We start from the raw sequence: 17,450 nt of genomic DNA, 5'->3' as shown, positions 1-17,450 counted from the left end.
TTCACACAGAATGAGATCTCACGTTTTGTATATAAGAAGAAACGTTATGTTCTCTTGAGACGTTTTTTTGCTTTGCTGTGAGATAAGTCAAGAGTTGATTTGGTTGGCTGTTGAATATATAGTGTTACATTTTCATTTGTTGTCATTTGTTTAGTTGTTACTTTAGATGTGTAAACATTCAAGATAAAAGTGAAGCATGCGACAAAAAATATCTGTTGTAGGGAAAATTGTTGTATACTGGGACATTTTCTAATTTTAATATACACTAATCACAAAAAGTCTCGCATAATTTTTGAAATAGAAAAGAAGTTTAAAAACAATTTTCAATTTTTAGCAGAATGTTATAATACTCGTCTATCGTCTTCTTTGGGTGTCTACAAACCCATAACATTTCAAGTTGAAGCGTGTTTTTGCAGACAAAGAAACAGTAAACACAACGTTGTTAAAACATAGAGTTGCCAGATTGGGGTATTTCCCCCCTATTTTGGGGTAATTTGAAAGTGTCTGGGGGAATTTTTATGAGCAGAAATGGTTGGAGGATTTTTTGGGGGAAAATTATGAAGGATTTTAACGGTCATGGTAAATTAAATTTGCGAATGTACATAGAAAGAACTGTATATTATTCTACTGTCATAAATTATTGAAGACGATAGAACCTATAAATTATGTCAGTTCCCTCTGTTGATAAGTAGTATAATTTTGGTTTACTGTTCTCTACATTTGACTACTACTGCTACTAATTTATTAGCTTTGTTCGCGGAGACAGTCCATGGCTGGTTTCGGACTGATTCGCATGCGCAGTTCCGTTTTCAAGAACTTGAAAACGGAACTGCGCATGCGCATTTGTGTCTCCGCGAACAAAGCTATTATAATGCGCCAAAAATTTAAATTTGGGGGATTTGAGCTTAAATTTGGGGGAATTTTAGTTTAAAACTGGGGGATTTAAAAAATCGCATCTGGCAAAACAGAATTTTGGACATTTGTGTTCCGAGAATTTGATCTGTGCACTATGTATACTTTGAGTTTTCAATGAGAAGGTGCGTTCTTACAAAAAATGAGTAATACAACGTCAGAAAAAGCAGACCAAATGGCAGACCTTTAATTGGAGATGTACGATCGCAGCAATATGTTGCTGATGTTATGGGAATCCAACAATCCAGTGTTTCAAGAGCTTTAAGAAGGTGTAGAGAAAGTAGAGGATTAAGAGGATACACAAGAAGACCAGTTTCACGACTTCCCAGGTTCACGAACCCCGCAGGTGAACGTTATTGACATCTGCAGACATTGTGTACACATAATGTTACAGCTAGGCAACTGTGAAAGTTACAGCTTGACAACAAAATATGTACGCAAAGTCTGCAGATGTAAATAACGCTCATCTGCGGGGTTCGTGCACCTGGGAAGTCCTGGAACTGGTCTTCTTAAATATCCTCCACTTTCTCTATACCTTCTTAAAGCTCTTGAAACGCTGGATTCCAATAACATCAGCAATATATTGCTGCGATCTTCCATCTCGAATTAAACCCACAATTTTGTCTGCGTGTTCTGACCTTATATTACTCATTTTTTGTCAGAACGCATTTCTTCATTGAAAACTCAACCAGATATAGTGCAAAATTAAAAATTATTATTAAACTTTTTTTCTGTTTCAAAAATTATGCCATACTTTTTGTGATTAGTGTATTAGTCTAAATGTAAAAAGTACTTTAATTTAGTAAAAATGCATAAAACTACTAGAGTTACTATACGACAACATCATATTTCATAGTGGAATTTGTGATATTTGGACATTTTGTTACTAACGAATGAATAAGTATATTACTAATTATTAGTTTTCTATATTAAATGAAAAAAGTCATAATTAAAAAGCCATAGTTTTGCACCAGGTCTGTTTTATCATCGTCTTTCTATTCTGTAAGTTTAAATGGAGCCGTTTTCTCCCATAAGTTGAGTAATTATTCAGTCGACTCGATTTTCGCTACTTTCGTTTTTTTAATAGGAGATTGTTGAAAGCAATCTTCTTTTTTTATTATTTTTTATGAGTGGAGCCTTTAGAAACTGTCTTTAGAGCAGGTTTTGTAGCAGCATGGTTCGAGATTAATTATATTCAGTTACAGTCATCCATAATATTACATTAGTACTTTTACCTGCATTTTTCCTATCTTTGGAATATTCTTGAGTTAAAAGCAAAATTTCTCCTTCATTATACCTTAATTTTATTAACTGGTGTGAAGGCAGTTGCAAATGCTTTTCTTCCTAAAAATTTGGCCATTGAGCGAGACATCTGGACTTTACCATCAGTTTATCCACAGGGTTATTGTAATATTCCCTAAATTGTCCAAAGTATGTAATACCAAGTCTATAACTGCAATTGGGAACAGGGAACAGTATTATTGTTGCAATACAAACATTACTTAGTATTAGTAATGTGCTTAAAACATTCTAAAAACATTGTTCCAGTAATCCAAGCATTTGTATTTACTCCTTTGTATTCCAGTTGTGCACTTTAAGCATATGTGTTTAAATTTTTTCTTAAGAATACAAAAATAGGTGACATATTAGCTATTAGCAGTGGCATAATTTGTTACAAGCACCATTTTTTCAGCGCTAGTTGACTTGCCTACTACTTGTTTCTTCGTCTAAAAAAATTCATATAAATACGACATTTTATAAACTTAAAAATTTCTATTTGCTCTTCATTAGTTCCTTTAAATACCCTTACATAATAACTATGTAAAGCATAACCTTAATTTCTGCAGCAGAATCGATAGTGTTTGTATGAAGGTACGCGCCGAACACTTTGCGCCGTGTGTGCGGTACGCGATCTTGGCGGGTTCCTTAGATTAGTACGTGTTTTCAAGTGGCACACAAACGGTGCGCACACGATCCAACTTCTGTGCGCATGTCTATACATACCTTTAGGTAATCATTAACGACGCCCAATACAATTGGTTTCATTTTTCTGCTTTTTCTAAAATAACATGCTCGCTCCTTTTGTGCTTTTATTGTTCTATTAACATTCTTATTTCTAATGATTGACATTATCATTTAGTATATTTGTTGATACATTGTTGGACAGTTCCACTGTAACCCAAAAGTTGTTCCACGACTTTTTAGGTTATGATTTGATATTTTATAATGAAAAATGTATTTAATTTCAAATTTTGCACAAAATTTGAATTGTCCCAGTATAGAACGTGTTTAATTATAATACATTTTCTTCCCATATCTGAATGACACTTAAATGGGAAACTTAATGGCATTAACAGACTTCTCACATATTTTATGACCAATCTTAGACTGTGGTTGTGATAACAGATTAAGAGAAAGAATTAGGTTTATACCCCCATTGACAAAAATATGGAATATTTTGAAATTATCGCAAATATGTTCAATGTGATGGGTAGATGTTACCAAATAATTTTTTGCTAAAAAGAAAACCTATTTAAATAAATAAATAAATACTTTTCTTTTCTTTTAGAAAAACATGGTATCTGTATAGAATTAGTCAATTAGGCAAATAAACAAACACATTAAACAAACTAACAACAAAAATAGTAGCATTTAGAATTGAAGATATTCTTCAACTGAATAAAAAATGTGTTCAATGAAATTTTCTTTAAATTTACTTATTTTATTTACTTATTTAATTTACTTATTTAAATTTACATGCTCTTACACAATTGAATATGCATTATTATTTATTTAACACGTTTTAAGTGAATAATTAAAAAAATTAAACCCATTTTAAGTAATAATTAAAAAAAATAAACATTGAAATTTTTGGAATGAAAACAAAAAATATCTTGTAACTAAGTATTACTTAAGACGTCATATTTTAATGTTTTGTTTAAAAAACAATAAAATTAATAGAGTATTCCCTCCTCGATTTTTGACAACTGCTTGGAACCGTCTTGGGATACTCTGAATTAAATCCATATTTGCTTGACGAATTGTATTCCATTCTTCTTGTGCTGCAATCCTTATCTCTCTCATTAGCATAGGAACGGGATGTCTTTTCCGAATATGGCGTTTTAAAGTGTCCCACGCATGCTCGATCAGATTTAAATCCGGCCTATATGGTGGCTAATTCAAATTAAACCTCATCAAGGTAAGCATTCATTATTCTAGGGATATAAAACTTGTGTTATCGTGCATTAGCACGAATCTGTCATATCCATTACGGTTGACAAATGGCAAAACCTGATCTAAATGTTTTCAATGTACAGGTCAGCTGTCATTGGTTCAATAACCTCGGTTTGGTACGTCCTTCTCAAGCTAAACTGCCCCATTTGTATTATACTCATCTGGAATCTCTCATGCTTCAATTTTATTGAATAATACTCATATAAAGGATACGATCCTTGCGCTTCCATATTTCAGCAGTTCCATTTTGATGTTCCCTGGTCCTGGTGCTTTGTTATTTTTGACTTTCTTTAGTGCTATAGTTATATATCCTCTGTAATTTTGGCTTCCTCCGTCATTGTTTTCACAGGGTCCTGTCAACTATACCCCTGTCTATTTTCCTGCAATAATTTTGTATGTCCAATAATACTTTGTCCACTCTTTTGATGTAATTATCTCTATGATATTTTTACTTCGTTTATTACTTATGTTTTTTTATTTTTTTCCATGCTTCCACTGATCTGTTAAACCCTATAGTAATAATAGGTTTAGCAAAATATTCCGTAATTATTTCAAGTTATGGTGTCATAATATAAATATTCCATATTTTTGTTCATGAGTAATATAACTGAATTTTGAAGTACACCGGGGTGCAAAATTAATCGGCCACCTTAGAAATGAGTCATTTTTGATGTCTCAAATTTCCTGAACCTGCTGTCCGATTTAAGTGATTTTTTAATATATTATAGCCTTATTCTTAACAATATCGCTGTAATAGTATTGTTGCTAAACAGTTAAATTTTCATTGTATACCGGGTGTACCAATCCAACTGTGTTTTTTTCTCAAAGTTCGCATCATCCTGTGGAATATTCTAGCATTTATAAAATACTGAAATTAAAATCAAACTATAGCTTTATGTTTTCTCAACATTTTGTTTTTTGATTCATTCGTTTATGTTGGATAATAAAATAGTTAGATACTTTAACAACTAGCCATGTTTTTCATCAATACAGGGTGTTTTTAAATAAGTAGTGCAAACTTTAAGGGGTAATTCTGCATGAAAAAATGATGACAGTTTGCTTTATAAACGGTATGTCCGCATATGCTTCGTTTCCGAGATAGGGGGTGATGAAATTTTTCTTACAAATTGATGATTTATTTATTGCTTTAAAACCGGTTGAGATATGCAAATGCAATTTGCTGGGTTTTAAGACGTAGTTACTGTACATTTTTTCACGTACAAGAATTTAATTTTCACCATTGGAGCGTATACGGGTAATATGACGGCTCATATTACCCGTATGCGCGCCAATGGTGAATATTAAATTCTTACTTGTATGTGAAAAAATGTACAATAACTACGTCTTAAAACCCACCAAATTTCATTAGCATATCTCAACTGGTTTTAAAGCAATAAATAAATCGTCAGTTTGTAAGAAAAATTTTAACACTCTATCTCAGAAACGAAGCATTTGCGGACATAGGTTTATAAAGCAAACTGTCATTGTTTTTTCATGTAGAATTACCCCTTGAAGTTTGCCATACTTATTTAAAAACATCCTGTATTGATGAAAAATATGGATAATTGTTAAAGTACCTAACTTTTTTATGGTCCAACATAAGCGAATTAATCAAAAAACAGAATGTTGAGAAAACATGAGGCTACAGTTGGGTTTTAATTTGAGTATTTTATAAATGCTAGAATATTAAACAGGGTGATGGGAAGATTGAGAAAAAAATACAGTTTCATTGATACACCCGGTATACAATGAAAATTTACCTGTTAAGCAACAATATTATTACAGCGATATTGTTAAAGAATAAGGTTGTAATATATTAAAAAATCACTTAAATCGGACAACAGGTTTAGAAAATTCGCGACATCAAAAATGAACAATTTTTAAGGTGTCCGGTTAATTTTGCACCCCAGTGTATGTTTTCTTTTTCGTTGTCTAAAACGAAACAACTATATAATAATACAAATACAACTACTTAATAATTGCCGAATAATACTGCCGATACGATGTATAACGTGTTGTTTCACTTTTATCTAAATGATTTGCACGAAGTTTATAATTTTATTAGCATTGTTTAACGAATTTAGATTTGTTTGTATGTAATATTTCGTAATCACTATTTATTTTCTTTGGTCACTACTAACAACATTTAATTTTTGTGTTAAGCATTCGGGTAATATACAGGGTGTAACAAAAAGACAGGTCATAAATTAAATCACATATTCTGGGACCAAAAATAGTTCGATTGACCCTAACTTACTTTTGTACAAATGTACACATAAAAAAAGTTACAGCCCTTTGAAGTTACTAACTGAAAATCGATTTTTTTTCCAATATATCGAAAACTGAGGTTTTTTTATTTAAATTGGACATGTGGCATTCTCATGTCAGGAACATCTAAAAAAACAGTGAAATTTGTGCACCCCATAAAAATTTTATGAGGGTTTTGTTCCCTTAAACCCCGCCCATTATTTGTGTATGTTCCAATTAAATTATTATTGTGGTGTCATTAGTTAAACACAATGTTTTTATAACTTTTTTGCCTCTTGGTATTTTTTCGATAAACCAGTTATCGAGATATTTTGAACATTTGTAAAATTCACCACATATTTTTAAGTGATTAAGTAAGATTATAGAGACCTGGAAATAATATTATGAAAATAATATTCTATCATCTTACTTAACCATTTACAAATTTGTGGTGGATTTTACAAATATGTAATCAAAATATTTCGATAACAGCTGGCTTATCTAAAAGTACTGAGAGGCAAAAAAGTTTTAAAAACGTTGTGTAATTAATGTATTTGAAACGTAGACAAATGTTTGGGTGGGTTTAAGGGAACAAAACGCTCATAAAATTTTTATGGAGTTCTCAAATTTCACTATTATTTTTTTAAGATGTTCCTACTGTAAGAATGCCACATGTCCACTTTCAATAAAAAATCTCTAATAGGTTTCGACATATTGAAAAAAATCGATTTTCATTTTGTAACTTCAAAGGGCTGTAACTTTTTTATGCACATTTGACCTAAGGTAAGTTACGTTCAGTCGAACTATTTTTGGTCCCAGAATATGTGATTTAATTTATGACCTGTCTTTTTGTTACACCCTGTAGTACATCTAAGGGGCTGTCCCTTCCTATACTCCTGTAACTTGCAACTGAATCATAGTTTATATTAAATATTTATGGGAGGTACTAATCTCAGTGTTTGGTCCTTCTAAAAGTCAATATAGCCTATCTCGAAGCTGCAGAAATATATTTTTATGAAATTAATTTTTTTAGTAATTAAGTTTTCAGTCATTAGTTCAGGGGGATTATGTTTTATGGAAAAACTTTGTTTTGGTATATATGCCTATTTTATTTTTGGTCAGGAATGTTAGTATAATATAATTCGTACATTGATAATGTTTATTTCTTACTACTTAAAAAAGGTTTTTTTTTTTCAAAGAGGCATTAATAAAAATAAAGGTTTTCCTAAAAACGTTGTTGAAATATTTTAGATCTAGTCAGTAAATTAAGTAGGATAGAATCCAAAATTGCTTATACGGCTCATCTACATATATTATTAAAAATAAAATAACATAAAACATTTATATATAAAAATTATGGTCAAAATATTGAAAGAATAAAAAAATATGGTTTTGGAAGGGTTGTTAATAACTGCTACTTTTTTGGGAGATATAGCATCCTAAGATTTATAATAAGTCATAAACTAGAATATTGGAAACTATAGGAAATATCGTGTTATTTATTGATAAGCTGCTTCTGTTCATCTGTTTATAATTTTTCAATTTTTGCCAAAACAGTACATGCAAGATCATGGTGTGATGCATTTTCCTCCTGACAGAAACTCTAGGTAATTCAAAACTAGACTAAATTGGTAATTTTTCTGTCTGTATCCTATGCGTATGGGGTTATATTATCACTGTTGCTATTTATACAGGGTGTTAGTAAATAAGTATGAAAAACTTTAAGGGGTAATTCTATATGAAAAAATAATGACAGTTTGCTCTATAAACGTATGTCCGCAAAAGCTTCGTTTCCGAGATACAGGTTGTTGAAATTTTTATTTCAAACTGCTAATTTTTTTATTGCTCCAAGACCGGTTGAGATATAAAAATTACTTTTAGTGAGTTTTAAGAGGTACTTATTGCACATTTTTTGACAAACAAATAACAAATTTGTATTCGTCATTGGCGCGCCTACGTGTAATGGTCTGAATTTTTTTAAAGAAAAAAATGGTACGCCACTGAGATATTTCAGATTAAAAATTATTTTTGTATTCCTTGTTTAATTTATGATGAAGAACCTTTCTTGTATTTTTTCATATGGTGCACCGTTTTTATGCGAAGAAATAAAACATCTTCGCACGTATTTTTCATTTCTTAATACATTATCAAGAACTCTTTAATATAATAATACGACCAAAGTAGAACAATAACAGAAAATATTACTAAAAAGATTTTAACTAAGTGCAAAGCTACAACAAATGTTCAAAATTACCTCCTTTAAGGGTGACAGAATAAATTTATATTCACCATTGACGCCCATACAGGTAATGGTCTGAATTTTTCAAAGAAAAAAAAAATAGTACACCACTGAGATACGTTAAATCAAAAATAATTTTTGAATTCCTCGTTCAATTTACGACAGAAAATCATTCTTATCTTTTTTTCATAATATGCGGCGCCGTTTTTATACAAAAAAAAAAAAAATAAAATATCTTAACACTTACAAATTATTTGAGGTAGAATCCATATGCATAGAAACTTATTTCAAATACATTGTAAACGTTAAGATGTTTTATTTTTTGGCATAAAAACGGCGCCTCATATGAAAAAAAGATAAGAACGATTTTTTGTCGTAAATTGAACGAGGAATTCAAAAATGATTTTTAATTTGACATATCTCAGTGGCGTACTATTTTTTTCTTTAAAACATACGGGCCATTACCCGTACGCGCGCTAATGGTGAATATAAAATTACTGTCACCTTTAAAGGAGGTAATTTTGAACATTTGTTGTAGCCCTGCACATAGTTAAAATCTTTTTAGAAATATTTTCTGTTATTCTAGTTTGGTATTATAATTTTGGAGGGTTCTTGATAATGTATTACGAAATGAAAAATACGCGGGAAGACGTTTTATTTTTTTGCATAAAAACGGTGCACCATATGAAAAAACGACAAGAAAGGTTCTTCATCATAAATTAAACGTGGAATACAAAAATAATTTTTAATTTAAAATATCTCAGTGGCGTACTATTTTTTTCTTTAAAAAAATTCAGACCATTACCCGTAGGCGCGTCAATGATGAGTACAAAATTGTTATTTCTATATCAAGAAATGCGCAATAACTACCTCTTAAAACCCACTAAATTTAATTTCCATAGCTCAAACGTCTTAGAGTAATAAAAAATTTCGCAGTTTGAAATAAAAATTTCAACACCCCGTATCTCGGAAACGAAGCATTTGCGGACATACGTTTATAGAGCAAACTGTCATTATTTTTTCATGTAGAATTACCCCTTAAAGTTTTTCATACTTATTTACTAACACCCTGTTTAAGATTTCCGTTCCCGATTTAATATGATGCATGATACTTTTAAGTTCCTTTATTGGCTTTGCTTTACCCGTATTAACCGTCGCTTCAAGTTAAGTTGGTTTTTATTTCAGAATTCAGCATTTTGGTATCATTTGGTGCCACCTCAAGCGTTCCTCTGATATCTTCATCCAATACGAGGAATCCATCTCGGCATTCCCACTTCCGCCTTCATGCATTCGTTGTTCTTCTTTTTAACTGTCCAGTGATATTTGTTGAGTCCCCTATGAACGTGAAGTTTAATTTTTAGGTATATAATTACGTACGTCACTGCGTCTAAAATATTTCAACAATATTAAACTCAAAATTATGTTTATTGAAAAGGAATAATTATGTTTATTGAAAAGGAAAGTGATAAAATCTGTGATTTTCGGGATATATTTATTAGTATCTTACAGTATAGTTTATTCTTGATGTATAATTTTCTAGAATACAATAAGAATAGAAAATATCGATATTTGTCACTCCATCCACACTTATTTATGTACTTAATGTTTATATGATGGGGTTGCAAATATTGACGAACTCTAGTTCACGAAGTTGATAAATATTTTTGTTTGATTATCCTTTTCATTAAACACCATGAAATAAGTAGACTTAATATTTGTACGTGCACATTGATATTAATATAGATGTGATTTTCTTGCTGTCCAGCGAATTCTTCATTTAGTAAATAAGCTGTATTTTTTAAGTGTACATTAGTTCCACTAAACACATTTTTCAAAGGTTCTACCGATTCTTTACTAACAGGGTAAGGCGTGCGTCGTTCGCTCACGAGGCGGTGACTGTCACGGTATTGTTCAGTCAAGGGCACGTAGTGACGTTTCGTTGCGTTGTGCCGTTCGTCGGTTTCGTGGCTCCGACAAGGCTTGCCTTTCGGATAGCCGGCTAGCGTTTGTGTGCTTCGTTTCGAGCATCAACTAACCACCACCCTGATTCGATTCGATGAGACTGTCAGACGGAGAGTTTGACTGGGGCGGTTCATCTGTCAAAGAATAACGCAGGTTTCTTAACCCTTTAACTGTTACATTTTTTTGGAAGACATTTTCTACTGGCAATGGAAGTTTGAATGTGCATGTGTCACGGATCCGTGCCCCACACACTGTGAACACTTATCCCGGCACTGATCCGTGTCATGCGCAGTGAAAGAGTTAACGCCAGCTCAGCGACGACAAAAACCTCACGTAGAACAAAAGGACAAAAGCTGACTTGATCCTAATGGAAGTTTGAATGTGCATGTGTCACGGATCGGTGCCACGCACACTGTACACTCAGCCCTGCACTGATTCGTGTCATTCGCAGGTAAATAAGCTGTATTTTTTAAGTGTACATTAGTTCAACCAAACACATTTTTCAAAGGTTCTACCGATTTTTTACTAACAGAGTAAGGCGAAACGCGTGCGTCGTTCGCTCACAAGGCGGTGACTGTCACAGTACTGTTAAGTCAAGAGCACGGAGTGGCATTTCGTTGCGTTGTGTCGTTCGTCGGTTTCGTGGCTCCGACAAGGCTTGCCTTTCGGATACCCGGCTAGCGTTTGTGTGCTTCGTTTCGAGCGTCAACTAACCCCCACCCTGATCCGATTCGATGAGACTGTCAGACGGAGAGTTTGAATAACGCACGTTTCTTAACCCTTTCACTGCTACATTTTTTTGGAAGACATTTTCTACTGGCAATGGAAGTTTGAATGTGTATGTGTCACGGATCCGTGCCACGCACACTGAACACTCTGCCCGGCACTGATCCGTGTCATGCGCAGTGAAAGGGTTAACGCCAGCTCGGTGTGGACAGAAACCTCACGTAGAACAAAAAGACAAAAGCCGGCTTGATCCTAATAGAAGTTTAAATGTGCATGTGTCACGGATCCGTGCCACGTACACTGTGAACACTCAGCCCGGCACTGATCCGTGTCATGCGCAGTCAAAGGGTTAAGACCAGCTCAGCGGGGTCATAAACCTCGCGTTGAACAAAAGGGCAAAAGCTGGCTTGATCCTAATGGAAGTTTGAAAGTGCATGTGTCACGGATCCGTGCCACGCACGATGTGGACACTTATCCCGGCACTGATTCGTGTCATGCGCAGTGAAAGGGTTAAAACCAGCTCGGAGAGAACAGAAACCTCGCGTAGAACAAAAGGGCAAAAGTTGGCTTGATCCTAATGGACGTTTAAATGTGCATGTGTCACGGATCCGTGCCTCGCACACTGTGAACACTCAGCCCGGCATTGATTCGTGTCGTGCGCAGTGAAAGGGTTAAGACCAGCTCAGCGAGGTCATAAACTTCGCGTAGAACAAAAGGACAAAAGCTGGTTTGATCCTAATGGAAGTTTGAATGGTCATGTGTCACGGATCCGTGCCACGAACACTGAACACTCAGCCCGGCACTGTTCCGTGTCATGCGCAGTGAAAGTGTTAAGACCAGCTCGGCGAGGTCATAAACCTTGCGTAGAACAAAAGGGCAAAAGCTGGCTTGTTCCTAATGGAAGTGTGAATGTGCATGTGTCACGGATCCGTGCCACGCACGCTGTGGACACTTATCCCGGCACTGATCCGTGCCATGCGCAGTGAAAGGGTTAAAGCCAGCTCAGAGGACAGAAAACTCACGTAGAACAAAAGGGCAAAAGCTGGCTTGATCCTGATGTTCAGCATGCATAGGGACTGCGAAAGCACGGTCTATCAATTCTTTTGGATTGAAGAGTTTTCAGCAAAAGGTGGCGAAGAGTAACCACAGGGATAACTGGCTTGGCGGCCAAGCGTTAATAGCGATGTCGCTTTTGGTTCTTCTAAGGAGAAGGATCAAAAGCGACAGGCTGCTCACCCATAGACAGGGAACGTAAGCTAGATGTAGACCGTCGTGTGACAGGTTTTATCGTAATAAAGCTTGGTTGTTGCGATAGTAGTCCTGCTCAGTACGAGAGGAACCAAAGGTTCGGAAAATGGTTGACGCACTTACTCGAGTGGGTAATGATGCAAAGCTCTTAAGACCTCTAAGACCGTATCCTTTCTAGACAAAGTTGGCAACGATATCTATTGGAGTTCCGAGAATCGAAAGGGTCAAAACAATGTGACTTTACTATGCAATCGTAGCTCGCTACGATTGTCACACGAGCCCCTATTTCCGTTGAGATTATCGGTTACGGTGGGATCGATCTTTGCCAGTAGACTAGATCTTTAGACGGACGAACAGGGGTATTATAAAACTTTTTGATGTTGGAACTTGGAATTGTCTGTAGACGACGTACCTGACGGGGTGTTGTGCCTGGTAGAGCGGCCTCCAGCTTGGGAATTCGTCGAGACCCATGGTATAATTAAAAATAAAGCCGTCTGAAATTCGGAGTAACGGAGTTCCACTCCGTTAGAAGGTATTTTTGAAACATTTCGTTAAAATAGTACTCATTTCGATAAAATATTATTAGATTCTTAAAAAAATTACTTAAATTTGTTGTTTTTATAGTACATTAATGCAGGTTTCATTTTTTTCATTAGAATAGCAAAAAAAGTAACAGCGATAGAGCCAGACGACCCAAATTAAATGTTTTTTTTTGTTTTGGTATTTTTTTAATTTAATTTGGATTTTTATTTCCACATTTTTGCAAAGACCGTCCAATAATGTAGAATATTATGAAGATTATTGCTGGATAGTCCAGTGAAAATAATGTTCTTATTATAAATATATCTAATCTTAAAATGCTTATTTACCGTTCAAGTAACTTATCTCGATTTTTCTCACACGTGTCTTATATTTTATATTTTGTGGGTTTTCTAAAGTTCATCTAATGCATTTTACAAAAAATATCAGACCGTTACTCCTTTAAATACAACGCAGTCTACTGCTATTAATTAACTAGCATTTTGCATTTGCATTTGTTGATGAAAAAATAAGTGAAGTCTGTAACTCCTAACTTATATTAGGTTTGTTCGTAGTACGATCCAATCGATCAGCAACCGTTGCCAACCATCAGACGCATGCGCAGTTAACAGTTAGCGCTGCGCAGTTAACAGTTCGAGTTCGTAGACTACGAACGCGCTTGCGTCATGACGGTTGGCAACGGTTGCTGATCGTTCTACGAACAAACCTATTAAGTAAAAATTAATATTTAACTATGTATAAAGTTTCGGGTTAGGGAATGAGGAAAGTATCTATTCTAAAATTGCATTCTAGATAGGTTATTTGATTAGGTAATTGTTATAAATTCGATACTGCCTGAAGGGTCTCAAATATTTTAATTTTGAAGTTCGTAAATGAAAAAAAAATATTTTTTTATACGTCTTGAAATCTTCAGTGTTAATTAATTTGATTAATCGTTTGGACATAACAAAGTAAAACAACAACAATGAAATCCATAGAAAATATACCCTTTAAAATATAAATAAAATCACATAACAAGGAATTTTAATGGACAATTAAGACACTGAAGCTGGAAAATCAAAGACTATATTATTTTTAGTGCATAGGGATTATTATTAATTTATCTGTATATGTATATAATTTTGAGTCTCGACATCTTGAAGTGACATTAGAAATATCTGTAGGATTATAATTAATTGTGAAATAAAAAATTTTTAGTTTTAACGTTTTGAAATCTTCAGTGTTAGTTAATTTAATTAATCGTTTTGACATAGCAATAGTCAAAAACAACACCAATGAAATCCATAGCAAATATACCCCAATAAAATCTTATACCAAGGAATTTTGAAAAAAAAGGCACTGACACCGGGAAATCAAAGACTATATTTTTAATGCATAGGGATTGTTATTTATCTGTGTGTATATATAATTTTCCGTGACAAGACATCTCGTAACGCGACAGTTCGTAACCCCAAAAATGGTAACGGCAACAGTTCGTAACACCGACAATTCGTAACCAGCATAATTCATAACTGTATAATTTGTAACGTTAAAATGAAATTCATCATCATCAATGGTGCTACAGCCCTATGAAAGAGCCTCGACCTTCCCAAGTCTATTACGCCAGTCAGCCCTATCCATTGCTAACAGGGTCCTGTTTTCTGCGCCTATTTTTCTCCCAAACTTATCTACACTATCCTTCCATCTGATTTTTGGCCTACCCCTATTTCTACTTCTAACAGGTTGTGATATAAGGATTCTTCTAGGAGGGTTGTTCTACTGTGATCTTGCTAGATGTCCGGCCCATCTTAGTCTGCCTATTCTCATAAGAGCTATTACCTCTTTACCCACAAAATATAATGTTTATACCTGTGGTATACCTCATAATTGTACCTCCTCCTCCAAATACCATTTTCACAGATGCCTCCGAATATGTATTTCTCTCAGGATCCTTCGTTCAAATATAAGCAAGTTTTCATCTGCCTTGGAGATGGTCTATGTCTCCAATCCATATGTCAAAATTGCTAGTATAAGGATTTTGAATATGGTTATTTTTGTTTTTTGGCTCAAGTTTGTGCTTCTTATATGTACTCAGTCCAAAATAGCATTTGTTTGCTAGGATTATCATTCGCTTGATTCTTCCGTCATGCCGTTCTCCTTAGTGATCAGGGAGCCTAAGTATGTGAATTTGTCCACCACTTAAAAGACAGAGTTATCAACCGTGAATTGGTGACCGATGTTTAGGGCTCTATTATTGGGTGTTGATCAGTTTTCTCCTCGTTTACTTGCAGGCCCATATTTTATGAGGCATTTGAGGAGGTGGTATACATTTCTTATAGCTTGCGTATTGTGCGGGCAACCAGGTCCACATCATCTGCATATGCCAAAATTTGGGATGATTTATTAAAAATATTTCCTCTATTGTCTATTGGGGCATCTCTGACCGCCTTTTTCAGAGCTATGTTGAAAAGGAACACGCAGCGCATCTCCCTGTCGTATCCCAACATGCGTTTCAAACGCCTGTGATTGTTCGCCCTGTATTTCGACTTTGCAAACAACTTTACGCATTGTAGCCTTAAAGAATCTTATCAGTTTTTCGGGGATGTGAAATTCATCCATGGCTTCATACAATTTATTTCTTAGGACACTATCATAGGCCGATTTAAAATCTAAGATGGTATGTGTCGATATTGAATTCATTGGTTTTTCCAGTATTTGCCTTAGCACAAAGATCTGGTCTGTTGTTGATCGACCAGGCCTAAAACCACTTTGGTATGCGCCAAGAAGCTCCTCTGAATGTGCACTTAGGTGACCATATAAGATACTCGAAAATATTTTGTAAGCTGTATTAAGGAGGGTTATTCCCCTATGGTTTCTACATTCCAATTGATCAACCTTTTTGTGTACCGGGCAAAGGATTCCAATACACCACTCTTCCGGGATTCGTTCCTCGTTCCAGGCTCTCAGTATTATTTTATATATTTGATTGGTCAGAGTAGCACCTCCACATTTAATAAGTTCCGCGGAGATACCATCAGTTCATGGAGATTTATTATTTTTTAGGTGTTTTATTGCGTCCCGTACTTTCTGAATTGATGGAGGCTCTAATGGTGTATTGTTGCTTGCTTCTGGAGGTGGTTGATTTGGATCTACTACTTCGATAGTAAGTAGTTTTTTATCCACCTTTTCAATACTTCTTTTGTATTGAGTTTCAATATATTTTTTTATTTATTAAACACCAATAAGATGCTTAAGGGCATTACAATCTGATCAAATAATGTGATCAATGAGCAACTTATTTCTAACCTAAATTATTACTAAAAACTTAAGACTAGAGACAAACTCAATAGTACCCCTTAGGTTCTGTTAATATATTGCAAAAAATTTTAACTTGTACCATCACTTGCACCGTGCACTATTTTTCACTTCACTAACTCGAAAGGTTTCTTCATCTTGAGTTTTCTAGCTAGATCCGTGTTGTCGAGGAGCTGGATGGCCTCAACATTGACGTGTTGAAGAAGTCGTTGTTCGTGACTCTTGGCAAATTTTTCTATCGTCTTGTTAACAGTATCCATGTCTAGGTCCCTATGGAGAGTTTCAATATGAAAATTTCAAAATGAAATTATTCTCTTTATTTTTGTTAACGTGGAAACTATACTAAGTTTACAATCAAGATGCAGTAGAAATAAACAAACCAAGACACGTTAAATGCTACTAGGAACACTCCCGAATCATAATTTACAATGTATAAACTTTGGAAATCATAGTTTTGGATTTTAAAATGTATATACATTGTAAATTATGATTCGGGAGTGCTCCTAGTAGCATTTAATGTGTCTTGGTTTGTTTATTTCTACTGCATCTTGATTGTAAATTTAGTATAACTTTTATTACAGTTACAATCATTAAAATTACGTTTATCAATTTAACGACCCAGCATCAGGATAAACATTTTTAACACAAAATTGGAAAGAAATCCTTTGTAAAAGGTATAAATTTTTTTTTTTTATTATTTTATTATTATTAAAAAAACATTTATTTTATTATTATTAAATATCATCACACCTTATTACAGTAAACAATTCAGATATCAAATCACAAATTATTCACTACCTTCTAATTTTACACATATTGATTGTTTTCCAATACACCTTCATACATCCATCCAGTTTTAAACCTTTTCAATTCAACTCGATAACTTGGTATAAAAAATAGAAAAAATCCCTATTTCATAAACATGTTTAGCCCTAGATGCTTATGTTACATAAAAGGACCTCATACTTTTGCCAGGTTATTAGTTCAATTGATATTCTTCTTCACTTCCAATATCAACGCTCAGGTACCTTAACCAATTAATTCACAT

The 17,450-nt window shown here is 34.1% G+C and overlaps 1 long non-coding RNA gene across 1 annotated transcript; it reads left to right on the top strand.

The window, feature by feature from the left end:
* Positions 1-27: 27 nt before the first annotated feature.
* On the top strand, positions 28-14,311 carry LOC126878706 (uncharacterized). Its single transcript, XR_007695739.1, has 2 exons — positions 28-12,010; positions 12,170-14,311. It is a non-coding gene; the product is annotated as an uncharacterized LOC126878706 (long non-coding RNA).
* The last annotated feature ends 3,139 nt before the right edge of the window (positions 14,312-17,450 follow it).

Source organism: Diabrotica virgifera, chromosome 10 (genome assembly GCF_917563875.1).
Source record: "Diabrotica virgifera virgifera chromosome 10, PGI_DIABVI_V3a".
In the NCBI taxonomy this organism is placed as follows: domain Eukaryota; kingdom Metazoa; phylum Arthropoda; class Insecta; order Coleoptera; family Chrysomelidae; genus Diabrotica; species Diabrotica virgifera.
Note: the sequence above shows the minus strand (reverse complement) of the source record. Positions and strands in the feature narration are given on the sequence as shown.